The 13,874-nt window shown below is 42.1% G+C and overlaps 1 protein-coding gene across 8 annotated transcripts in view; it reads right to left on the bottom strand.

Annotated features, from left to right (window-relative positions):
* LOC110519981 (E3 ubiquitin-protein ligase HECW2) overlaps positions 1 to 13,874 on the bottom strand; it is a 65,488-nt gene that overhangs the window by 50,577 nt on the left and 1,037 nt on the right. The window lies entirely within an intron of this gene.

Genomic DNA, 13,874 nt, shown 5'->3' with positions numbered 1-13,874 from the left:
CGATAACAGACACGTACTGTGCGTATGTGTGTGTGATGATTGCCCGTGCTTCCAGACGGATGCTGAAACTGGAGAAAGGGATACCTGCATGGATGTCCCGGAATCAACCAGACTATATAACTGGGGCACACACACGCACAAACAGATATGGGCACAGCTACATGCACACACTTACTTGTGGGAAGAGGAGCAATTTCAGTAAACAATCAGAGGCTTTACAGTCGAGAGACAAAAGTCTGTACACATCAGGGCAGCACACAATTGGGGTCGTCCGTCACTGTAAATAAGAACTGACTTGCCAAGTTAAATAATGGTTAAATAAAAAAATAAAACATGTAAAACAGTCCTCAGATTCTATGTCTGTGTTCCGTTGTTTTCACTGATCTGAGTGGGAGAAGTCTGGGTTGTCTTTGTCACTGAGCTAAGGAGTCTGTTTCACTACCTCTACACACAGGGTTATGACCTGAAGATCCTTCTTCCCTTCCTTGAAATAATTACTGATCTATCATGACTGGATGAAAGCTTCCACTACACTGCTTTCATCCATCATGTCATGTGAGATCTGTGATTTATTGACATCTGAGAGGAAAAGGAAGCAAGGATGGTGGTAGCCATTTCTGTTTAGGACAAGAAATGCAGGTTTGAAAGGTTGGTGAAATAAAAGGATGCTCTTGTGTAGTGGGACCCAGAGATTCCATCTAGTGCCTTGAAATTCTGGTTATACCTGCATGAAACAGTGTATTATTAGGCCTATAAATAAATTTAAGTTTGATTTTGCGCTCATTGGACACCAAGCTTATGGTAAAGCCATATAATATTTTTGTTGGACAAGAATACCAGAGTGACATTTTGCTTGGCACAAATACTGATCATTTCAACTAAGAAAATATTTTTTTTCCCTCCTGATAGCGTTGAATCAACGTGGAAAACTGACTGGATTTGAAAGCAGTCATCGCCATAAAAAAGGAATTTTGAAAACGTGTGACTTTTTCCTCAACCAAAGTTTAACCTAAAGCCAATGGCATGGTTCCAATTTTTGTCGATATCAATTTGAAATTCCAAACTAGATTTTGAACCTCCATCCCTTCTTTCAAGGAACGTCACTGATCTGACTAGATCGGTGAAAGATAGGTACGCTTTCTCCGGTTCAGTCATGCTAAATCAAGCATTACTTCAAGGAAATAAGAAAGGAAGGCGAAAGGGAGATACATGCAACGTTTTGTATCGAACGACAGGGGGGGAGTATAGATATTACCCTTCGGGAGTTTGTAACATCACTGCGCGTCAGTATTACAAATCCCGCACACCTCAGACCTGGGACCCACTTCCAATGGCCACACAGTGTACCATCCCACTTCTTAAACACCAATGTAGTGAAGAATGGGGTTGATTACCTCCCTGAGAGCGGATGGAGCCATGGCTGCCTTACTCCAAAAGCAAAAGTGCTAGCAACAAACCTTGGTTAAGTTCACAACTACAGTATTCATTCAAAACGGGAAGTTGGTGAACTGTTGTTTTCATCGCATGTGACGAATAACATTTGATACGAAATAAACTATTCAAAAAAGGATGCCTGGAATAAGGATATTGCCTTTCTTGACAATTGACCCGCATTCTACCAACACCACTGGACACTTAGTGGGAAAAGTATCATCACTCCCTCTCTCCTTATACGTCTGTGTCCCTGCTGGAGGGTGGTTGGCCCTGTGAATATTGATTGACAGCGGTCTATCTTTCAGGCTTCCTGTTGATATCAGTCTGTCCAGAGGAGACCGGGGCCTCTCAAAGACTGAAACACTCAGGGAGGATAGATGACAGTATGGAAGAGTGCACACACACACCTCTTGCCAAGGAGAAGTGCTGAATCTTCACAACGCAAGGTGCTGTATACAGCACTCTTTTGCAGCATACACACACACACAAACTTGCACTCCCATTATGTCATGCGCATGGGTGTGTACACACTGACAGTAGTATGTTAGCAAGTGTGTGCACAGTATTGTTTATTTGAACTGACAGCACAGACCTGTATTGTTTATCAAATACTGTAATGGAAAAGAGTTTGATTTATGCACATTTATGCACAATGTCTGGGCTTGAGTACAATATGCTCCTCCTGTGATGTCAGCAAAGGGGTTCCTTTACTGTATGTTTTGTTGATGTCAGCATAGGGACCCCTCAGTGCTCCTGTGGAGGTGACTGCAGCACTTTCCTGCTTGACAGAACAGGCACCTTGGGGAGCTGGCACGAAGAGTGTCACCAGGATCTAAATGTGCCTCAAACACTTTCAGTAAGGACTCAGACTTACAGCCAGCACACACACACAGGCATATGACGCATACACATATGGCACCCCCAGAATCACACACAAAACCACGTGCAAAACGTGCTCATAGTCCACACAAAACACAGCTATGAGTATGACATGTTGTAAATGAACTATGCTAACATTACTGTAGATGTAGGCTAATCATTCATGGACCCATGCACCATGGGTAACGCAATGCACCATGGGTAACGTAGTTCATCTAAACATGTACATTTTGTCAATGCACAGAGACCTCATAATACTGAACGCAGTTCTTACTCACAACGACAGCGGGAACAGACTGTTCCCGAGTATTCCCAGCAATATGCCATGGAGTTACAGTCAGGGCTACTTTGCCGGCTGCTTCCCACTTAGAATAAGTTATTGGAATGAGTCACATGCTGGGAGGTATCCCAGCAGAAAAAGTATGACAAATGTATGCACTCACTACTGTAAGTCGCTCTGGATAAGAGTGTCTGCTAAATGACTTAAAATGTACGTATCCCAGAATGACCTGCAGTGTGAGCAAGCACCACGGAAGACGCTCCATTCACGCTCACTTTCTGTATTCATGAAGGATCACTTTAGAACACAGATATAGTTAGAAAACACAATGGAAGTGAAGGCTGCTAACATAGCACACTGCACAGGAATCTGTACCTTAAATGTTACCTTTACTGTAGACGTACACACACAGTCAAAAAACACATGAAACAAGCATACAAACTGTACAGCCAACCCCAATGTGCTGTCATTACTCAACTTTTGAGGAAACCAGCTACACTTAACGTCTGAGCCGTTTAAGTGATTTTGTAGTCATTACTCAAACCGATACAGTCACTGTGACCCTGTAGGAGGTCCAGATGTGAGTTGTATCAGCTTGAAAATGTTGACTAACTCCCCCACTAAGCCACACCTCCAATTTCATTTCCCAGTGTGCCTTGCCTTCGAGTAAATAAGTTAAAAACACATCAATGACCATGTCTCTATTTTCAGTCCTTTGGCCTTCACTCAGTGAGTTCCTAGTTCCTAGGCACATATCATTAAACGCTTTATGACAATACATTACATATCGCACAGGTCTTATTTTGAGGCCTAGATGTATTGTAACAGTGGCCTGAAACTCATGGTTTACAGGGCACACCATGCCTACAAGTATGATTCCAAATTACAGTAACAAATTACCTGATAAAAATAAATGGATTTCCAGGAATCTTACAAGCAGGATATCTGTAAAACCTGTGAAATTTACCAGAATTTTGCAACCCTACTTGCAAGTCACATCATACTGTCTTGCAAAATTATATGTAATTCCCATTGGAATCCAGCCAGAGTTAGGATATCCAACAAATGTTTATTCACCCACAACCTGCATTCATAAATGACTGCCAGGGACAGGAACAATGTGAAGAGACTACCTAAGCCCATTTAAACTGGAACAACCATTTCAGTAACACGTGCAAAAAACTAAATGATTGGATTCATTTATATTTTCATATATCTTTGTCTTGCATAATCAATCACTCAATGTACATGCAAAAACTCTGATATTAAAAACAATGAATTTTTTTACCTGTAGTAAAGCATGCTGGTTATCATTTTTTTTTTTTATTGATGATGTGACTTCATTTAGTTGAGTCAGTACCACAAACATTTGAAGTAATAATTACTTTTCATTGACCGAGTTCAACTTACTAGAAGTATTTTTACTAGAAGTATTTGAGTTAAAAATGCCTTGGGGTTTACAGGTCATTGTTCTTACTCTCCCTACTTACTGTACATCACTATGTCCGACTACACCTACACTGTAGGACTTACTTTCCCCGCAAAACAGATGGTGACAAAGACAGCCAGAGACAACGAGGGACAATAACATGCAAACGTTACCACTCTGGGTTGCCGATAGGCACAGACCTAGCATCAGCTTTCTCACCTCTGAACCGTGACCTTAGAATGGCATCGCCCAAACGTCGTTGTTTTTTTAACCATTTCATTTTGAGTTCAATTTCGTTTCCTGAAATGGGTTCAGATGTAAATGATCATCTCGACCCGGTTGGTGACTGCATTCGTCCAACCAAGTGAGGCTTGGCAGGACTTAGAAGTTAGTGAATATCGGCAGTTCCATCTATACTGAACAAAAATAAAAATTCAACATGTAAAGGGTTGGTCTCATGTTTCATGAGCTGAAATAAAAGAGCCAAGAAACTTTCCGTATACACAAACAGATCATTTCTCAAATGTGTCACACATTTGTTTACATCCCTGTTAGAGAGCATTTCTTCTTTGCCATGATAATCCATCCACCTGACAGGTGTGGCATTTCAAGAAAATTACCATGCTGTTTAATCAGCATGGTCATTACACAGGTGCACGTTGTGCTGGGAACAATACAATAAAAATGTGCAGGCCTATATAAAAATGTCAATATAAGATGTTACAGTTTGCTTTGATAAACCAAGTGTGATACACCCAGGATGTGAGGTGACTATACTGTATGCAAAGGCCATGGGGCACAGTTCTTGTCTTCAGGGGCTAGTGTCGTGCTGCTTTATCTCGCTCCCTGTACTAGCACTGAATTGGTCGATTTAAAATCACTGATTTCCCAAAGAATGTACACACATGAAGGCTTTTGACAACTGAGCCGAACCAAGCCCAAATCAAGGCGTACTGAGCTCGCATGGTTACAAGAACCATTCTGAAAATAACGTGAAATAAAAAAATAAACTGAGCCAGCACAAAATGGTTTGGATCTGCATAATAACGTGAAAGGGTTTCCATTTCCCAGGACTCAGTCTCAGATTAACAGGATGGGACGAGAACCAGCAGACATGTCGGCCCTCGTAACATTTGACATGATGACAATGTTAATGCTTAGCTGCATAGGCGCATGGCGTAAGCATTATTCTGTACTCCCCAGGGCATTATTCACCACAAAGTTGTTACAAATCGGTAGCCTATCATAATGTTTAGCAAATTAAATAGTTAGCTCATCTTACTATAGCATCTAGCACTGGTATTCAGCCAGTAGCACAAACGACGACATCACTTTCCTATGCGAATGAGGAAACCATAAAAATAAAAGCCTGCTTTTGAAAACATTGCGATGTGGATAAGTCATCAAATGATATTGAATTTTAAAATCAAATGGCCACATTTATTGTGCCAACAAGAAAATGCAATAAGTAATTTCTGAAAACAAATAGAAAATATATGTTTTAACCTTTTCAAGTGTGAGATCCAAATATCTAACGCTCTCCGCAGCGTGAGTTTTTGTTATGCGCATGATGTCAGGATGCACTCACTCAATGTGATCTCTACACAACAGGACATAGGGCTGGGCGATTAGGCCAAAATCTCATATCCCGATATAGGTTATTTCATATCCTGATAATGATACATATCACGATATAGCACATTTTCTGTCAATTCAATGAATAAATAGTTTATGTAAAATGACCACATGTAAAGGCCTATTTTTTTTATTTCATTTTGAATTATACGCAACAATAAAAAAAAATAAAAAAAGGTACTTACATGTTATTATTTCTCCTTTTAGAAGCTTTGTGCAAATTTTCAATTAAGGGTGTAACAAAATAAAATATTAATGTATAAAATATTTAAAAAATGGTAAATTGAAAAGACTTAATGTATAGTTGCAAGCAAAATAAATATCTATTTATTTATTATTGTGGGGGGACTTGTCTGTTTTGCATGTTATTTTGGAATTAACACGTGCCACATGTCAATTTGTATGTGGTACCTGGGGTGGCAGGTAGCCTAGTGGTTAGAGTGTTGGGCCAGTAACCGAAAGGTTGCTGTATCGTATCCCAGAGCTAACAAGGTAAAGATCGGACATTCTGCCCCTGAACAAGGCAGGTGACCGAACGTTCCTAGGCCGTCATTGTTAATAAGAATCAGTTCTTAAACGGACTTGCCAGGTTAATTAAAGGTTAAATCAATTAAATAAAAATAAAAAACTTGGGTTGAGTGTTGGCACCAACTCACGAAACCCCTGTGTAAATTGGGGCCATGTCTTTGCAGAAGTAAGTTTTAATAGCAGCTGTTATCTCCTTCCGTCTTCGTGATTCTTTGCCATATGGTGTGCCGGGGGCAAAAGCCTCTTGCAACGTCTGAGTCAGGAGTTTGTTTTGAGCACTCGACTGTAGACTCTCTCCGTACGTTTCACATGATTCTTGGGTAGGTGGTAAAAGAGGTTAATGGTGTTTGAGCCCGTTGTCGGGACCGACCTGCATATTTTGCAGAGGACGGTTTTCTGGTCCATGTCAGACTTTTCATAACCGAACCACGTCCATGCAACCAAAGTAGCCCCTCTTAGGGACGAGTGCTGTGTCTGCTTTGCGTCACATTCACTCTCGTCCATGTTTGTTTGTGTTGCAAATTTCCTTCCATACAGCACGCCAAGCGTCGTCCAATTGGTGAAAAATATTGCCAAAGAGTGATTTGCGAGAACGAAATAAACGACAGAGCATAATATGAAACAATTGACATTTTTCTATTATCACACGATATATCGTCATAGCGCCCAGCCCTAACAGGACAGTTAATTTACGCTGCCTGAATTATCTATAGACGGTTCCAACTTGTCAACTTAAAGTAATTTGAACAGGTTTTATTTTCTAACAGTTGAAATTGAGGTGTGTGACACCTCATTAATTCACATAAGTAGGCCATTTTCACTGTTAGAGAGAAGTTTGTCTGGCTCCGTAACACCTTCAACGAGAACCCAAGCACTTCCCCAGATCAAGTATCTCTAGTCAGAACAGGCCTTGCAAACTTTTCCCTCCTGGCCAGTGGTGTAAAGTACTTAAATAAAAATACTTCAAAGTTGTTTTGTGAACTTTTACATTTAAGAAAATGTGCTTTTTATTCCATACATTTTCCCTGACACCCAAAAGTACTCCTTACATTTTGAATGCTTAGCAGGACAGGAAAACTGTCTAATTCACACTCATCAAGAGAACATCCCTGGTCATCTCTACTGCCTCTGAGCTGACGGACTCAAAACACATAAGGAAATTTAATTATACTTTGATAGTTAACTATATTTAAAACCAAATACTTTTGAGTTTTACTCAAGTAGTATTTAACTGGGTGACTTTCACTTGATACCTTTTTAATAGAAAATGACACTTTACTTTTACTCAAGTATCATAATTGGGTACTTCTTTCACCACTGCACCTGGCACATTTTCTGTCTGGCACCCGCATTACCTTTTATTTATTTTTTAAGGGAAACAAACTCTGCGAATGCACATGTGTGCATTCCTATCAAAGTAAGTGCCTTATTTTCTGTATATTGTTTTGTTGTTTCTACTGTAGCATACCATATGCATGTATGGAGCGTAACATGTGTTTTATTCACATTTTCAAGTACTGGTGAAGAATCATCCATTCCGATTCTTGCAAAGATTGTAATAGACACGTGTTTAGAATACTTTTTTGAAGGTTGTACTGATTATGATGAGCTAATGCTAAGCCATGTGTGGAGCCATGTTTGTCACGAAAGCGTCTGTCAGACTGAAAATACGAGGTCAAATCATGATGTTAGTGAGCTTCAGATCGGAAAGTCAGAGCTCTAACAAGAAGCCAGAGTTCCCCGGATGGAATTACGAGTTAAACGATTTTTCCCAGTCGATGCTCGTTTTTGTACAAGTTCCCAGTTGTCTTGAACACGCTGAAGTCAGAAATTTGAGATTTCCCAGTTGCCGTGTTCAAGACATCAGATTGTTACTATGGTACCTCAGGGTTGCCAGCGCAGAGCCCCCTTTCCAGGGGTTTTATTTAGCATAAACTTCTGTGTTTGCCCCCCTTTTATTGATAAATCCCCTATAGTAATATTTCCTGCATCGTACCTATTGGCCAGTATCCCCCCACAAGTTTTTGCTTGTCAAAAATAAACAACCATGGCTGCCATCAAAGAATTTAGCTGCTGTTAGCTTAGCTGACAGGCATCTCTTTCTAAACAATATTACATTTCTCCCATCTGCTCACCAGAGATGTTAGGTCGCTAACTTATGTTTTGTTTGTTGTCAGCGCAACCTGTTATTTAGACTGGTTAATGGAATGAATTTGGCTGTGGATGTGTTCCATGTGATGCTTGGATGATGAAATTTGCATTTATCTTTTACAATAAAAAGGTGAAATTGAGGAGTGTATGTTGTGAAGACCTTTATTTCCCATCAGTACAAAACATTGTTTAGATGCTTTTCAGACAACTCTTCCAAACACATATTTGCAATGGTGTGCTGCAGGGACCACTCAACAATGATCACAAATATGTGATCGTACACAAAAAGGGTTAAAAACATTTAAAACCAATAATGAAAGAAATATACAATGTTGACACTGGTATGCTGAGAATATTGGGCTGAGTAAAAGCTTGTTGAGGGGGTGGTGGGGGGGGTATGTCCCTAGGGGAGCAGCAGGTAGCTGACTAGTGGTGGCTATTTAGCGGTCTGAGGGTAGAAACTATTGGCCAGTCTCCCAGTTTTTGCCATGATGCTCCTGTACTGCTCGTGTCTGAGTGATTGAATCATGGAAAACAGGGCATGGTTTGGGTGGCTGGGGTCCCTGATGATCTTCTTAGCCTTCCTGCGACACCTGGTGCTGTAGGTGCCATGTAGGGAAGGCAGTGCACACCCAATGGTGCGGTCGGCTGCACGTGTCACCCTCTGAAGCGCCTTCCGGTCTGCGGCGGAGTTGCCGTACCAGGCTGTGATGCAGACTTACAGTATGCTCTCGATGGTGCTCCTGAACACTGAGGGCCCTCAGGGAGAGGCTGAAATTCTTCACTTTCCTGAGGTTGAAGAGTCGCTGTCATGCCTTCACCACGGTGTCCATGTGGTTGAACCATTTCAGGTTCTCCAAGATGTTTAAGAGGGGGAATTTGAAGTTATTGACAGTCTCCACGGCGGCCCTGTTGATGAGGATGGGGGCGTGTCCAGCCTGGTTTCTCCTGAAGCCCACAATCAGCTCCTTTGTTTTACTAACATTAAGGGAAAGGTTCTTTACCTGGCACCATTCCACCTACATCCTCCCTGTGGGCTGTCTCATCGTTGTTGGTAATCAGGCTTACTACTGTTGTGTCATCAGCGAACTTGGAGTTGGAACTGTGGGAGGCCGCAGTATACAGGAATACAGGAGGAGGTAATGTTGCCTACCTTTACCACCTGGGGGGGGGGGGCAGGATGTCCAGGACCCAGTTGCATAGGGAGGAGTTCAGACCCAGGGCCATGAGCTTTGTAATGAGCTTATAGGGCACTATAGTACTGAAGGCCGAGCTGTAGTCGATGAACAGCATCCGCACATATGCATTCCTTTCTGTGGACCTATCAGGGCGGTAGGCGAATTGGAGAGGGTCAAGGGTGTCGGGGAGTGAGATGGTGATATGGTCTTTGACTAGCCTCCCAAAGCACTATATGATGATGGGAATCAGTCAGTGCTACTGGTTGGTAGTCATTAAATTCAGTTACTTTCCCTTTTTGGGAACAGGGATGATAGTGGACATCTTGAAGCGGGTGGGTATTAGCTGCCCGAGTTTGGGAGAGAATGTGTTCTCAAACATTTTCAATAGCCAGCTGGTCTGCACATGCTCTGAGGGCACGGCTATGGATGCAGTCTTGGCCGGCATCCTTGCGAGGATTAACATGTTTGAATTACTTACATATGTCCTAAGTGGAAACCGTGTGTAGCCCACGCTGTCAAAGGGGCTCTCCTCGGCAGCTCAGAGTCATTATCCGTATTTGTATGGTTAAACCAAACAATTGTCCCTGGTTACCTTGCCCTGTTTATAAGCAGCAGCTTGCTCTTTCAGGTTTTCCTAGAAGGCTGCTATCAATCCACCATTTTTTGAGTCGGGAACGTTTAAAAAGACATCGGTATCAAGTCATCTATGCATTTTTTGAATCCGGTGACTGTCGACATTTTCATTGATGTTATTCATCTCCAGAGGCAACCCAGAATATATTCCAGTCCACGTGATCAAAACAGTCTTGGAGAATGAATTCTGAATGGTCGGACCAATGCTGTGTAGACATCACCACAGGAACATCCCTCAAGTTTTTGTTTGTAGGTGGGGAGAAGCACGATGGAGTTATGGTCGGATGTGCCGAAAGGAGAAATGGTCAAGAGCAGAATGAAAGTTGGACAGTCAATGTGTTGGTAGTAATTACTTGTTAAATTCCCCCACAACAATGAATGCTGCCTCCAGAAATGCGGTCTCCAGTTTGTTCAGGGTCAAATTAAGATCTTTGAGAGCCTTTTGTTTCGGCTTGGGGCGGGATGTACTCGGCCATTGCGATAATCCCTGAGAACTCTCTCGGAAGGTAAAAAGGGCGCCATTTGATGACCAACTATTCCAAGTCGGAGGAGCAGAAGCTCGCAAGCTCCTGTACATTTCCTCTGTCACAAAATGGGTTGTTGGTCATAAAGCAGAGCCCACCACCTCTGCTTTTGCCAGAGACAGCCCGCTTACGATCTGCTTAAAAAACAGTAAAACCCGCTGGTTGTATATAATCCGTTTGGATGTCAGAAAAACAGTATGTTGCAGGATCTGATGTCCCTCTGGAAGGAGATCCTCACCTCAAATTTTGTTCATTAATGGTTGAACATAGGCGAGTAGCATGCTTGGTAACTGAGGATGGGTCACCCGGCGTCTTAATCTTATTAAGACCCCGCCACATCTACCTCTCCATCAGTGTCGTCGCTTCGTACTCTCCGGTAAGACTGCCAAGCAGCTCAGCGCCTAGTCCATTGTTCCGCCATCTCAAGGATTCCAGGGAGGTTGAATGGACAGTGATTACCCAGCGATTTGTATTCCAAATGTTCTACCCAGATGTATGTAGTAATGTAGTAAAACTGATTAACATTTCAGAAAACGCACAAAAAAAAAGTAGAAACCGGCAATGTTTTATCGGCGCTCGAGGCGAGGCACAATCTTAACCACCTACACATCACTATAGCTTGGGATGCGTATAACAGTCAAAGCTCTGCTCTTCGATCACTCTCTACAAGCCAATATGTATCCCATGTACAGTACAGTGGGGCAAAAAAGTATTTAGTCAGCCACCAATTGTGCAAGTTCTCCTACTTAAAAAGATGAGAGAGGCCTATAATTTTCATCATAGGTACACTTCAACTATGACAGGCAAAATGAGAAGAAAAAAAATCCAGAAAATCACATTGTAGGATTTTTTATGAATTTATTTGCAAATGATGGTGGAAAATAAGTATTTGGTCAACAACAAAAGTTTATCAATACTTGCCCTTTGTTGGCAATGACTTGCCCTTATATGCCCTTTGTTGGCAATTGACAGAGGTCAAACGTTTTCTGTAAGTCTTCACAACGCTTTCACACACTGTTGCTGGTATTTTGGCCCATTCCTCCATGCAGATCTCCTCTAGAGCAGTGATGTTTTGGGGCTGTTGCTGGGCAACACAGACTTTCAACTCCCTCCAAAGATTTTCTATGGGTTTGAGATCTGGAGACTGGCTAGGCCACTCCAGGACCTTGAAATGCTTCTTACGAAGCCACTCCTTCATTGCCCGGGCGGTGTTTGGGATCATTGTCATCCTGAAAGACCCAGCCACGTTTCATCTTCAATGCCCTTGCTGATGGAAGTAGGTTTTCACTCAAAATCTCACGATACATGGCCCCATTCATTCTTTCCTTTACAAGGATCAGTCGTCCTGGTCACTTTGCAGAAAAACAGCCCCAAAGCATGATGTTTCCACCCCCATGCTTCACAGTAGGTATGGTGTTCTTTGGATGCAACTCAGCAATCTTTGTCCTCCAAACACGACGAGTTGAGTTTTCACCAAAAAGTTATATTATGGTTTCATCTGACCATATGACATTCTCCCAATCTTCTTCTGGATCATCCAAATGCTCTCTAGCAAACTTCAGACGGGCCTGGACATGTACTGGCTTAAGCAGGGGGACACGTCTGGCACTGCAGGATTTGAGTCCCTGGCGGCGTAGTGTGTTACTGATGGTAGGCTTTGTTACTTTGGTCACAGCTCTCTGCAGGTCATTCACTAGGTCCCCCCGTGTGGTTCTGGGATTTTTGCTCACCGTTCTTGTGATCATTTTGACCCCACGGGGTGAGATCTTGCGTGGAGCCCCAGATCGAGGGAGATTATCAGTGGTCTTGTATGTCTTCCATTTCCTAATAATTGCTCCCACAGTTGATTTCTTCAAACCAAGCTGCTTACCTATTGCAGATGCAGTCTTCCCAGCCTGGTGCAGGTCTACAATTTTGTTTCTGGTGTCCTTTGACAGCTCTTTGGTCTTGGCCATAGTGGAGTTTGGAGTGTGACTGTTTGAGGTTGTGGACAGGTGTCTTTTATACTGATAACAAGTTCAAACAGGGGCCATTAATACAGGTAACAAGTGGAGGACAGAGGAGCCTCTTAAAGAAGTTACAGGTCTGTGAGAGCCAGAAATCTTGCTTGTTTGTAGGTGACCAAATACTTATTTTCCACCATAATTTGCAAATAAATTCATTTAAAATCCTACAATGTGATTTTCTGGAAAAAAAATTCTCATTGTCTGTCATAGTTGAAGTGTACCTATGATGAAAATTACAGGCCTCTCATCTTTTTAAGTGGGAGAACTAGCACAATTGGTGGTTGACTAAATACTTTTTTGCCCCACTGTATATTACAGGGTATTGCATTGAGGGCTATGGATGGGGTAGAGAGCAAAGCGCTGCTGGATATGTACGACACATTCCCTCTCCAAAACTACACATATTTGATTAGTAGTGACCCTACTGGGTATTTCCCACCCCACTTTAGCTGAGACAGGTAGAAAAGTTCTCTCTACAAGACAATAAGTATCCCATATACCGTGTATTGCATTGCAGTGAATGGCGTGGGAGTAGTAAGGAGTCACCAGTGCTCTGTATTAAACCGGTTGCCAGCACAAGAGACCATTTAAGTTTCAGAGTAATTCTGTATGGAGTAATTCCAAATAACACATTTGTATTTAATTGAAAGTGTGTTTATTTTAATATTGCCTACACAACAGCTTTCAACCACAGGAGGTTGGTGGCTCCTTAATTGGGGAGGACGGGTTCGTGGTAATGGCTAGAGCGAAATAAGGGGAACTGCATCAAATAAAACATGGTTTCCATGTGTTTGATGCTATTCTATTTGCACTGTTCGAGCCATTATTTTGAGCCGCCCCTCCCCTCAGCAGCCTCCATTGCAAATATCAGTATTTGTGTAAACTTTGAAAAGAAATGCAGGTATAAATACAGTATTAAACTTCGACAAATTATCCATTTATTTTGTCAAATGAGGTTGCAGTGTTGTGAATAAGTTGTACTGCACTAGAGTCCAGCCCCCCCAATTAAAAAAATATATATATATCAATATTCCCAAAGTTCAGCATGTCTTTGCAGGGGACTCTTATTTTGAATATAAAAATACCCGATCGTGCTGCAGGCATACTATCCTGCTGCTAGGAACACGGTAATGCAAGTACTACCGACATCGATTAATTTGCATGTCAATACGTTTCTGTGGTGCGTCGAGCCCACAG

This window comes from Oncorhynchus mykiss, chromosome 3 (assembly GCF_013265735.2).
Source record: "Oncorhynchus mykiss isolate Arlee chromosome 3, USDA_OmykA_1.1, whole genome shotgun sequence".
NCBI classification, from domain to species: domain Eukaryota; kingdom Metazoa; phylum Chordata; class Actinopteri; order Salmoniformes; family Salmonidae; genus Oncorhynchus; species Oncorhynchus mykiss.
The sequence above is the reverse complement of the archived record's forward strand: the minus strand, read 5'-3'. Positions and strand labels throughout refer to the sequence as shown.